Raw genomic sequence first — 12,709 nt, 5'->3', positions numbered from 1 at the left:
GCGAACCCCTCAAGCTCGGTGCGATACGGCGTGAGGACTAGAACATCTGCGCCCATGTGCTCCGTAATGAGTAATCGACTGTTAATAAGCTATAGTCCCTGCTTTTAAGGCAAAGCCACTTCCACGAAGACAAGTGCAAAATAATTTCATATGTCAGTTCTGAACGTTTTCTAAGAACACAAGGTCACTCACGAATATATAATTTTTGAGAAAATCTATTTCGTTGAAGTACAATTGCACATCAATGTATGCACCTGGAATGTGACGTTTTTATACGCTGTGCTTTTGTGGTCTTTTATTTTTTTTAATAGCAGCACCTCTCACACTATCCTCCAGATTTGTTCTTTTATATGCGCCTTTTCGAAAATGAAGATGTCTCGACTCTTGCAGTTTATTAATATTCTTTGATTGCTATTATAACGGTGGCCCAATCACCTAATGACCAGAAAATGAACGTGTCGTGGGTTCGAGGTTCCCGTTCTTAATCTGGTCGTTCTAAAGCACGCTCCGCTGGCCTGCTTATGATAAAGAAAATCATCGATGTATTGGGAGGGGAGTAGAACGATTACAAGTGAAAAACTCATTTCCCGTCCATTTTCGTGAATACGTGACGTTGACAGCCAGATGTATGGTCTATTTCTATCCGCTCACTCTGTCGCTAAATGATAGCGTCCTCTACTGAACCTTGTGCTTCCGTGTGTATACAGCATGTTTGAAGGTTAAGTTCGTAACTAAACCTCTGAAAGTATATCCAATCTATTCCCAAAGGCACGAAAGTAGGTCCATTTATTGTTTGCTAATGTATAAAAAAAATATTGTATAAGTGGAAATGCACCCTAAGTGTACTAAATTCAGTTCAAAGTGTTCGCTCACTGTTTTATATTCGGAGAGTATTTAAGAAAAGAAAGTGTTTCTGGCCAAAACGAAGTGTAACTGTATTATCTTGTAAGCATTGTTGATAACGTGGACGACGTCGCCTACTTAATTTCACTTTGTCGTATAATACTTCAGCCGCTAATAGTGCGCTCATATTTTGCAGTGTCTAGCTTATCAATTTCTCGGACGGTTGCAAAACGTGACATGTCAAACTGCTACCAAACTGACATTTCGTTTTATTTTTAATCTTTCACAGATGAAACAGCAGAATTACATGTGAAAATGGGGGCATTGTCGTTTTAATTTATGTGACAAGCGCTATATATAATATGCGTTACGAAATAGGACGCAGTGGCAAGAGAAAGACAAGGAAGCAAAGGGGATGGAGATTGACACACCGGCTGGTTATTTAAGTAACGTAAATGGGATCAACGCACCTTAAACGTGAGCGTTGTGAGATGCCTGGTGGCTGCAAGGGCGCTGTCTCTTCTACGCGGCAAGAGTCGGCTTGCGTGCTGCGTCGCGCCACGTCGCATCGTTGTAATATCAGAACGCCATCAGAGCAGCTCAAGCGCAACGCTAACCCTCGCTATCACTGTCAGTGGTTTGCCTAGGAGCAAAACTGGTAATTATGACACGAAAGCGCCAAATGGCACACTGAGCGAAAGAGCTGCTGACTGTCGTCTGCAGCGGCGAAACGGCTCCAAATCTGGCATTTCCGTTGGCTGCGACGCCACGTCACGAGGTGCGAATCGATGGAGGAGAGCGGACGAAAGGAAAAACCCTCAGCCGCGATAGCGCTCGAGCTGTTGGGTGAGTGATGAGCATGGTGTAAGAAAATATAATGTTCTTACGCAGTGGTGAAGACCTACGGCATCGCCGCGACGCCACGTCACGCTCGCTGTCACTCGCGGCGCGAGCGCTCCTCGACGAAGCGAAGCCAGCACCTCCTAGACTCTGCTTAATGACGCATGCTACTTGGACAGACACTGCGACTGCCGAGCCCGGCGTACCGAAAGTGGTGACGTCAAAATGACGGAACTTACCCCGGAGCATCCCCATAAGATGCTATGGCAGTAGAGCAGGCAAGGTTGCATGACGTCGTAAGTCGAAGCGCACAGGCCTTCTGCTACGCTGTCTGAGCCAGCTGCTGCTGCTTGCTGGCTCAGACAGCACGTTCCGCTACGGCACACAACTTCAAGCACAAACGTCGAACGACCGCTCAGGGCAGTTGAATTGGACATCAATGCTTTCGCATTCACAACTCGTTAGAAGTTATCAGGTGCCCTCGCACTTCTTTTATGCGAAGCATATTACGAGAGCTCAACCCAGCTCCTCAGGCGCGGCTGTGTCGCCTTCAATGACCTTTGACCCCATGCCATACCACGTCACACCGTGACGTCACGACAGAGGAGAAACAGCTCCAACTCGCGCCGTCGTTCCCGGCGTCGTGGCGGTATATAAGCAGCTGCGCTTGTTTCTAGGTGGCTTTGGCTCAACTCTTGCAAGATGGGCTGGGTGGGAATCGAACCAGGGTCTCCGGAGTGTGAGACGGAGACGCTACCACTAAGCCACGAGTGCGATGCTTCAAAGCGGTACAAAAGCGCCTCTAGTAAATGCGGTCGCTTGCTCAGGCGCACATTTCGTTGCCGCGCCGAACGCTGCGTTGTTCGACGCTCACCGCGTCCAATGCGGGGCGCGCAGTCGCTGCGCCGTAGCCCATTGTCTTACACTCCTTGGCGGGTCGACAGGAACGCTGTCGCTTTCCACTCTTGAAGGCGAAGCAGAGTAACGCATGAGTTGTTTCTTCGTCTAGCCGAACCAAATATAGCCAAGCAACAGCAGTTCACCAGGCTAAACAGTGGTTCAACAACTAAAATAAAGGCTAGCATGCTTCGCATCCTGGGCTTAACCTTAGCTAAGCCACAGCCTTTTTTTTCTTTTGATTCTTGCCTGGGTTAAAAAAAATTCTGGGAATTTCCGTGCCAAACCTAGAATATCGTTACGATGCACGCCGTAGTCGGAGTCTAGGGAATATTATTAATCACATGGGTGTTTTAGCACGAAACATATATGTCTAAGTTCACGAGTGTTCTTACTTTAACCCTGAGCGAAATGTGGCCGCAGTTGACCGGATAAAAGCCGTGACCTCGATATCAACAACATTGATAATTTTTAATATTATACTTTTAATTGACGTGATTCTTCTGCAGTGAAGGAGCATAAACAAATAAGCAGTGATATAAAATATTATACTTACAGATATTAGGTGCCCCGGTGTGCAACTTAAGCTCGAATTTATACAGTATAATGGAGCCCTTATATGGTGGGGCAAGCTGAAAAAAAAACAACAATGTAACAAACATTTTCGCAATCAGTGTTAATTCCAAGTAAAATCGCTTATATACACCATACTGCTCAATGCACATTATACAACGCCTTCCAGCACTCTAAGCAGCGGTTCTTGATAATTTTTTTTTGGAATAAAGACTTCCTATTTGGGTAACACATTGCTCACCAATCCAAGTCAATCCCTCAATGTACATCGTAAAGACGGGTTGTGCATTTGCTTTGCTTCTTGATTCTTAAGGTATTTGTTTTGTTGCAATGCTGAAAAGAAGCTTCGGAACTCACGAGCTTTGTGGTCAGCTTAGTAAACGCACAGAGCACCATGAAGCTGCTGCGGTTACGCATCTAGGAATAAATATTACTAAATGCCAGCTTCTTCAAACGAGGCAATCATAAGTATCTTGATAGGACGTACTGGGCGTCCCAAAGGAGAAATTAAGAAACGAGAGAGAGGCACAGCAATGCACTTTTCTTGATTATGTGTATACCAATCTGGGATTAACAAACACAACAAATGGTCGCAGACTGATATTTTAGCCGAACTACATTCACGATTGAATAGAGATTTCTGTAATAGCTGCGTTGTAACAGAGAGATACAACTTGAATAAATCTAAAGTCGATACGGAGTCTTGAGGCTTTTAAGCCTCCGTTATTTTCCAGGCGCTTGATGCATAAGGAATCGCAAGGGTCATAATCTGTTCATTGTCTTTTAGGCGAGTATCAAATATATTTGAAATCAAAGGCATGTCATTTGATCTTTTTTTGTTGATCAAGCGTATACGTTTTTCTTGATGGGTACTTTTCTTCGTTCCCTGGAAGGATGAGTCAACTAAATACTAACGTCAAATGTGCACGAAGAAAGATTTTAGAGGTCGCGACAGGGTGCTCTCGCTACGGGTATACCGGTCTTGACTTAGACCTAATTTGATTTCGTTTCTGCCTATCTGCTACGTAACAGTTCTAATGACAGTGTGCTGTACTTTCAAGTATTCCAGGAATGTACAATGAAAAACTTACACACAATTTGAAAATACTCTTAGCATGCACAGCTTACGCAGGGGTAGGAAATCTCGTAAATCCCCATGGCACCTTCAGGTCAGTATTAAAGGTTTACTGAGTACCTGAACATTATATACTTACAAAATCCTGAACTCTCATAGCTATCATAGTTAGACATCTCGCAGTAAATTACGTTATTCATTGAGAAGCAAGCTTGCTCGCAAAGCTTCCTTATTACCGCATGCATACGTTTAGATAGATAGCAATTTCATTCTTGCATATTACAGTGAAGCTGTGTATAGATATCCTCTGTCGGTGGCCGATGTCCGTCCATCTACGCGTTGCGTCGACACGAAACAATTTCCGTCTCGTGTTTCTCGCGAATGCTGTGTAGCACTTAATTTATTTAGCTATCGTGGAAAGAAATGCTACCGAAATTGGCCACTTTGACAAGCCGATCATTACGCCGAGTCTCATTTACATCTCATAATTAGCACACAGGGAAGTTGCAAATGTTTGAGAATTCCCGTCTGCTGTCAATGCATGGTCGTATAAGGAGAGAGTATGGTGACAGAAAACGGCTGTAACTGTAGTTTTATGGAAACTATCTATAAACAAACTGTATGACAATGAGCCGCTAAAGACGGCTCTTAAGGTTACATCTAGTTTCATAGATGGTTTGCTGCAACATTATTTGATGGCAAAAGAAGAAAATAAGAAAAAAAATGGATACACTGGGATACATATACCTAACACACATGGGACAAAAGTATAGACACATACACACGTTTACTATATATATATATATATATATATATATATATATATATATATATATATATATATATATATATATATATATATATATATATATATATACATTGTAAAAAATTGCGTTTTTTTTTTACGGCAGATATGCCGTAAAATATGCCAAATCTATACCGTAAATCAGATAGCAGTGCCACCACTGTTAAAAAGCTTCGAGAGCCTGGAGAGGGACGAAGAGAGAGGAGTTTAGAGAGAAGAAGGACGAGCTGCGCGGATGCTCATTGGCGCGCCGGCCGTTCGCGGCGCGCGAAACGCGCATGCGCGAAGGCATTAGCGCGCGCTGTAGAAGGCAAGACGCACGCTACAGCAACTTCGGCCGTCCCGACGCCGCGGCTTTGGAGCCAAGTGGAAATCGCACAAGTGCACACAAAGAAGAACGGTTGGTCGCCTTGTAAGTGCAGGTAGGTCGAGTCATTATGCACTGGTCAGTGGTGTTCTGCGAAGCGTATTCGATCTTGTTTGAGTGTTGAGCTAGCGGTTGAGCTTGCCAAGTCTGCGGTGTCGCCTGCGGAACGCTTCCGCACCACTCTTCGGCTTCGCCATGTTTGCTTTCTCCCGCTTTTGATTTAAACGGGTTTGGCACATTCATTGACTTGCGCACGTGGTAGTGCTGTTGCAAATTGTTCGCTATCCAGTCTGAGCACTACACGTGATGCAGTGCTGTTCGTCACTTTTGCATGCTTTCGTGAGCCCGCTGCCGCCTTTGTTGTGAGCGTTGTGGCCTTGTTCGCAGATCGCGGCGCGGCGGCGGAAGCGGGCGTTGCAGCGCCATTGGGGAAGTCGAGGTGGTTCACGTTGCGGCTTCCTCAACTATGTTTCTCTTCTCCGCCCGTCACCGCAAGAACTCTGGACGTTCTCTCTGTGGTGGGCTCGTATGCCACTGACTGTGTGCGACGTATTTGCAGCCATGTCTCATTGTAAGACAGGTTGATTTGATTTGAGGACACACCGCTTTCTCCCTGCATAATCGCAGCAGGTACGTGCATTCAACGTATATTTGGCATTTCGTTGGCTATAGATGGTGCCAAAAAGCTTCAATATTTATTCGATAAAGAAGTTATAATGTAGCAGCCGTATAGCCCCGAGTGTTTTGATGATTTACCTTAACGAATTACATGAGGCACCTGCAGTTATGGGCTGACCTATTACACTGCCATGCTACAGAAAGCAGGCCGTAGTGATGATTTCACCGTTGTACAGGCCTCTTTTATTTACGGAACGGCAGACCAATAAAATTTTGTGTTCACAGTCTAGTTATTGAGAAAAGAAGTCAATATAATGCGAAATGAACGTTAAGACGGTGTAATAAACTAAAGTATGTAACTTTTGTTCTCTGTTTTATACGAAGTATAGTGATCGGGAAATTAGGGCTAGTTATTGTTTTAGACTGGCGCATTTTTGGAAATATCTAACGCAAGCACCTAGTTCGAAATATTAGGCTGGAAATGTTGATGCCAAGTACATCAGCACTGCATATGGTTCTACAACTGAGACCTCCATATACAAGGGTTTACAAACCAATATGGAATGTTGGTATACTTGAAGCCGATATTTCAAGGCAAGTGTTTTAAACCGCATGCTCTCTCTCTTAAATTTTACAAATATTGACTTACAATAAATATTCACTGGGACCATTTCTATAATTTCCACATAAGCCGTGAAACCTGTGATGAAAAATATAACTAATGACTTCCTGTGAATATCCTATGCTGACAGTATGTTAGTGTCTCTTTATGTTAACGACAGAGCTTACTACACAACAGCGAAAATTAATATTTAGTACTCGGTTTTCTCAGGACAGTTCAGCAACAAAATGCAGCCAATATGTGTTATTATTCCCTTTAAACAGTGATCTTCGTGTGCACCAAGTAGGGAAGTATGAGCATGCCATATAGTTAATTTGACTGAAAACAAGTGAAAGAGCATACATTTGATCACTGAACCTGTTTTTTTTTTGCTCTATGCAAAATTTTTGTTGCTGAATTGCAGTTTTAATGTTCTTCCACATATTGTATTTAGCAGTTCCATGGGTTACGCAGTCTGCCAACTACATGGACATATCCTTAATATTCAGTTCATTTTCGGGTTGCTTTCTGTTATTCAGTATGCTGCCGGAGAGCCAGTATCTGCATTTTTATGTGCCAGCAGTCTTCACAAGTAACTGTATAGCAATGGCTTGTAAACCGCTAACTGTATGCAAATGAGTCATAGTCAAGTATTAAAAAAATTGGGTCAGATTTGTCGCAAATTTATGTCTTTGAATGGGTATGCATATGGTAGACGCTCTTTTTGTTCGAGGATGCCTATAGTTTCACTTCTCTTTATTTAAATACTCTTGATAACTTTGCCCAAAATAGTTTTCAAAAGCCATTTATAGTTTCTTTCCTGCAACACTATTTTGTGGTTTAAAGAAAACTAAAGACCTGCTGGTTTAGGAACAAGTGGCACACAACACTCAGTGAAAATTAGAAAGTGCCCTAGAACGTAACTTTTGGAATGCATATACTCTGCATACGACTGGTAAAGAACAGTTGATGCAGCAGTCAGCCCTATCATGTAAAAGTGACAAGTACTCTTTTCATTTTGTTTAGGTGATGACATCTGGATGCCTGAAGAGTACCTATTGCTTGTTGATGGCCATGTTGTGGCAGCAGCAAAGATGTTCAAGCAAGCATTCCGCATGCTGTTTGCAGCTTACTGCTGCTTCCACATTTGTTATGCAGAGAAGGCGTCATGCACACTTGAATTCATACAAAGGTATATTTGATTTTCTGTTTATACTTGTATTTGTTTTACATCATGCGCATTAATAGCATATATTATACTGGCCTTAAAAGAACGAAACTGTATACAAGCACCTTTAACAGTGCTGTGGATATTGTAAATTCAGTGTCCTAGCTTGATAAAAGAAATTGACGGTCGTTGGCAGCACGAACCAGCAGACATTGCTTCTGTGTAATCAAAAATAACACTGGACGATTTGAAGCTTAGTCCACTTTTTTCAGCTTCATAGTACACGTCTGTAAAGCTGAAAAATGTTGAGGCCTAAGTTTCAAATTACACAAAAGTAATGCGCTCCGGTTCCTGCTGCGAGCTACCATCAATTATTGGAGTTATTTGGAAGGTCAAGCTGCTCCCATATTTATAGCAGCGAGATTTATATTCAGTTTGCAAGCCCCCAAGGTAATAAGCAGGTCTAAAATATCCATAGGTAAAATGTGTTCACATTAAAGAATAAAAGCACTTTAGAGATTTGTTGCATCTAAAAGCAAAACCCATCTGTGGCTTTTTTCTATGATGAAAGTCAGTCATAAAAGTCAGTCAGACCTCCCACGTGCACCTTACACCAGATGCACCTGTATGATAAAAGTCAAAAGTCACATCTCCTGGGTGTTAGGTGGAGAAACGGTGCACGAAAATCGGGGACAAGACGAGAAGTACACAGCAGGCGTTGTCGGTTACTAGATTTTTTTTGCGCTGTTTCCTATTCAACTTTCACATAAAACAACTTGTCCAACTTTGAATCCTTTCGTAGGCTGGTGCTCTTTAAAACAAAAAAAAATGTATTATTTGTATGTCATGCTTGAAATCAGCGTGAGCTGTGGCATTAAAAATATTCCAGATTATCCGAATCATTTCTTTATTGCCGTTATATATAGACTTTATTGCAATTATGCCTGCCTTCTCTTTAATGGGGGGGGGGGGGCATTTAGGGCATTTTCGGCATAAACCCAGACCGTGGACGGAAGGGCAAAAAAGGAAATGTGGCGGTCAGCAAGAAAGTTCTTGCCTTGGTGCAGCGCATCACTGAGTGTGAATGGAATGTCCAGGTAAGTCTGCCCCATATACCTGCCTTCTCTGTTTTGTGCTTTGAAAATATGTTATAAGTCATTCTACCTTTCATAAAATGCAAACCACTCTTTTCAAGAGCACTCACATTCTGTGTAAGCACCTCTTTATAGCATTTAGAAGCCCACTGAGTCATTTTTTTTTACTTTGCCCCACAGCATGGACTAGTTGACCACACGCAGGGATACTTTTTCGTCTGCCAAGCAGCCCAGAACCTTACAATGCGAACTACAGAAATGGTTCCCTTTCACCAAGTCATCTACACAAGAAATAATTTTAAAGCTACGTGAAGTGCAATAAAGTATTTTGAAATATTTGTTGTTCATTATAAAACATCACTGGATGTTTCCCAGTGTAAAGTTTTCATTCTGTATCAGTGGTGCTTCAAAACGTGAGCTGGCCATTACAATAAGTTAAGCTCCTCGCTTACTTTATTTGTATTTGATCCGTTGACAGGGCTGATATTTTGTAGCGATGTCTTTTCTGATTCTGTATTTTTGTGCTTGGCCATTGGTCAGAGCGACGGTGTGCCCTCATTATCAATAATATCAGACAGCCATTTGTGGTGGATTATAAGAATAGCAAAGAATAAGGCATCGCTACAAAATAGTGGCCAGGAGTATGGTGCCCCTAATTACCTGCAAATTACTGGCAGCTGTCTCAGTATATTGCATATTTTCTCTGATGCGGTATTTGCACTGCATTGGTGCTTAGTTGTGTTGCAGCCTATTTCAGCTTCAGTCAGTAAGTGCGATATATCTTGTTGCAGGAAGGGGAGAGTTCCGCATCCCGACTACACTGACTAGAACATTCAGATTTGGAACAGACAGACCGCGTCAAACAAGCGATTAAAAGTACAGCATGCGAATATATTGTTTTTAAGGGACAGTATGTTCAATATTGAAATTAAAGGTGCAGTTGTGCAGCGTCTAGCTTCATTTTCGCCGGCGGAATTGATGCCGTAAGGTGGTATTTAATAGCAAAGTAAAACAACTGACGAGTGATTTTCAGCAGGAACTGTAAAATTTACTGGCGGTACCCGTAAAAAAAAATTACGGGTCTGCGTTATTTTTACTGGAAAGGTGTGAATTTCACGAGCAAGGCCCGTGACTAAGAATAACTGAGATCCGTAATTTTTACGGGAACAAGTTGGCAGCCAAAACTGACGGTCGAATTCCCGTAAAATCAACGGACAATTTTTTACAGTGTACATATATATATATATATATATATATATATATATATATATATATATATATATATATATATATATATATATATATATATATATATATATAAACATTTGGGTCATAGAACGTAATGTACATAAAGACTAGGTTCGTGATGCACAAACACATAATATATATGAAGCACGAGGTTTATGTACTTTCCCACAGAGTGTTGGAACACTTGGTCATTTGTTAATAAATTAGAATCGAAGGTCGTTCTTGGAAAAAACTAATATTTAAACAATCAGTACGTATTTTGTACGGTCTTAATTTTCTATTATTGCGTTCTCTTGCGTTATAAGCAGAGGAAAATGAAATAATTGAAGTTGCATTGGCCCTAACATGGCCAGTCTGATATAACAAGATTTGATATAAATATTTTATACGGAATGAAATTTTCTTGTATACTGCCGTTTCAGGTTAGCTATAGGTAACAGGTCTGTTATCGATGTGCAATCATGGAGATTTTATAAAGTCCAAACTGCTCTTTTACAATCATTTTAATCTTTTCAATATCAGTTCTGTTGAATGAAAGCCAGACAATAACACCGCAATCTACACCTGAGCAGAATGACAGATTAAAGCGCGCGAAGACGGACTATTCGGGTGGATAGTTTCAGTGGCCTTCGAAGGAAAAATAGTTTAACTTTTGGCTTAGATGTGACTTGGTCTATGTGTTTATTATTCCATCCAAGATCCCTTGTTACTCCGTCACTTCGGTGCGAAAATTCTTGCTGATGCCGTTTTGATAAATGAGGGGAGTTTCTTGCGAGTAATTTACATTGAACTGTGTTTTAAGAGGGACAATATGTGCCAATTTTTGAAAGGCTTGATTTAAGAGCAGCTGGTCAGATGTGCTTTTAACGTAGGAATATAAAACAGTCATCTGCCTATAGTTTAATTTTAGCAAGGATGTCGTCAACAATATTGCTTTGAAGAATAAGAAAAAAAATTGCGGTTTCAAATACCGAGCTCAATGGGACACTACACGACACTGATACTTCCACCGAGGAATGCAAGTCATAATATAAAAATTGTTGGCAGTCAGGGATATATGATTAAATCCTGGATAGTAGCTTAGAGTTTTGAAGTACCAATTAATTATAATAAAACAATTAATCGCGAGAAACCATATCAAAGGATAAGGATTTACGAAAGTGGAAGAACATTACGGCAGTTTGATTTTCATTGTGGTAATATATAACAATATTCTGAATATGTACAAAATATTTAATATCTTGACAACATCATCAATATATTTTTTCAATACCTTTATTTTTCCACAGCTATCCCTCAAAACCAGCCCCTCAGGAGGCCAGTCAAGCTTAAATCTACATCCGGGTAGATATCTCCACAGTCCAATATGATATGTTTATTCGTTTCCCTAACTTTACTGCAGCAAGCGCGAGCTTCTTTCATGGTATCTTGCGCTTTATACCTACGCTTTCTAAGGCATCCTGAGCTTGATTCGAACAGAGCTGCTCCTCGAGTTATGATAAGATGTTTCTCTCCTGGTTTCATTTTGAATTATTAGTTCGTTCTTCATGGCCTATTCCTTTACCCCTGCCTCCACCTAGGAGATTGTACCAGCGACTCTCACTTTGAGTTTTGTGTTCTTTGGCGCTGTGCAGCTTAGTATACCAGCCGCATTCTTTCTGGTATAAGCTTCCTAGTTTCTAGTGCGACGCCTGCAACGCCGCTGGCGGCGCTCAGGAAGCTGGTATCTTCCGGGGTTCTGTTCCTTCTGCCAACACCAATTGCCACGCGCAATGCTTTGCACCGACATGTCCGACCCTCAAATACAGTTACAACATCAACCAAAGAATTCTAGCGTAAATCTAGACCTCGCTGTTGGCGGTTAGTCCTTCACCTGTCCGGCGAAGCTCTCATTAAAACAACTGCATCGCAGCATCAACGGCACATTGTCCGTTTTGTTGTTTGCGTGGCCCTATATATTAACCGTCTAACAGAAGGCTGATATATTTTAAGCGAAATAAACGTTTCTCGATGAAACCAATATGTCTTTAAATTAAAAGTCACAGGGTGTGATAGAAACCTTCTGTCACTCTTGCTCTTTCAGACATTAGCTGAAATTGCTGACGCAGCATTTCACAAAAATTCTCAAGTATCGCCAGAGTCGCTGCGGCGGATGAGCGACTTAGTGTGCACTAAGCATTATTGAAGGACCGCCTCTTGTGCAGTGCGACATGGTCTATATGCTGGTACTACTAGTGCCCACTTGTTAGTTAAATTACGATCCTCCGTTTCACAGCACATCAGATGATGCCACTTGCATTGGCAGAAAAACATTGCTCGTCATGTTTGCACAGTTTTCCACCACAGTTGATCACTAACGAAGGCTATTTTTTTAGGAGAATTGTTCCGTTGAAGTATTATTGCCGCGCGTTCGTTAAAATATGCGCGTAAAAAAGTCACGTATTTAAACACTGGTTCTCTGTGTCCTTTTTTCGTCCTGCAGGCTGCAACTGCGATCGCAAAATGTACTGAACAGAGTATTTCTTATAAACGGCGTAGATCTTCACATTTATTTAGGTGACCATAGCGCCTTGTCGTAAA

General features: G+C 41.7%; 1 long non-coding RNA gene across 1 annotated transcript; it reads left to right on the top strand.

Moving 5' to 3' along the window:
- Nucleotides 1–5,582: 5,582 nt before the first annotated feature.
- On the top strand, nucleotides 5,583–9,199 carry LOC135903526 (uncharacterized). The gene is made up of 5 exons (XR_011506937.1): nucleotides 5,583–5,628; nucleotides 5,960–6,030; nucleotides 7,646–7,811; nucleotides 8,768–8,884; nucleotides 9,062–9,199. It is a non-coding gene; the product is annotated as an uncharacterized lncRNA (long non-coding RNA).
- The last annotated feature ends 3,510 nt before the right edge of the window (nucleotides 9,200–12,709 follow it).

The sequence above is a fragment of the Dermacentor albipictus genome, chromosome 6 (genome assembly GCF_038994185.2).
Source record: "Dermacentor albipictus isolate Rhodes 1998 colony chromosome 6, USDA_Dalb.pri_finalv2, whole genome shotgun sequence".
NCBI classification, from domain to species: domain Eukaryota; kingdom Metazoa; phylum Arthropoda; class Arachnida; order Ixodida; family Ixodidae; genus Dermacentor; species Dermacentor albipictus.
This window is presented reverse-complemented; position numbering and strand designations above follow the sequence as displayed.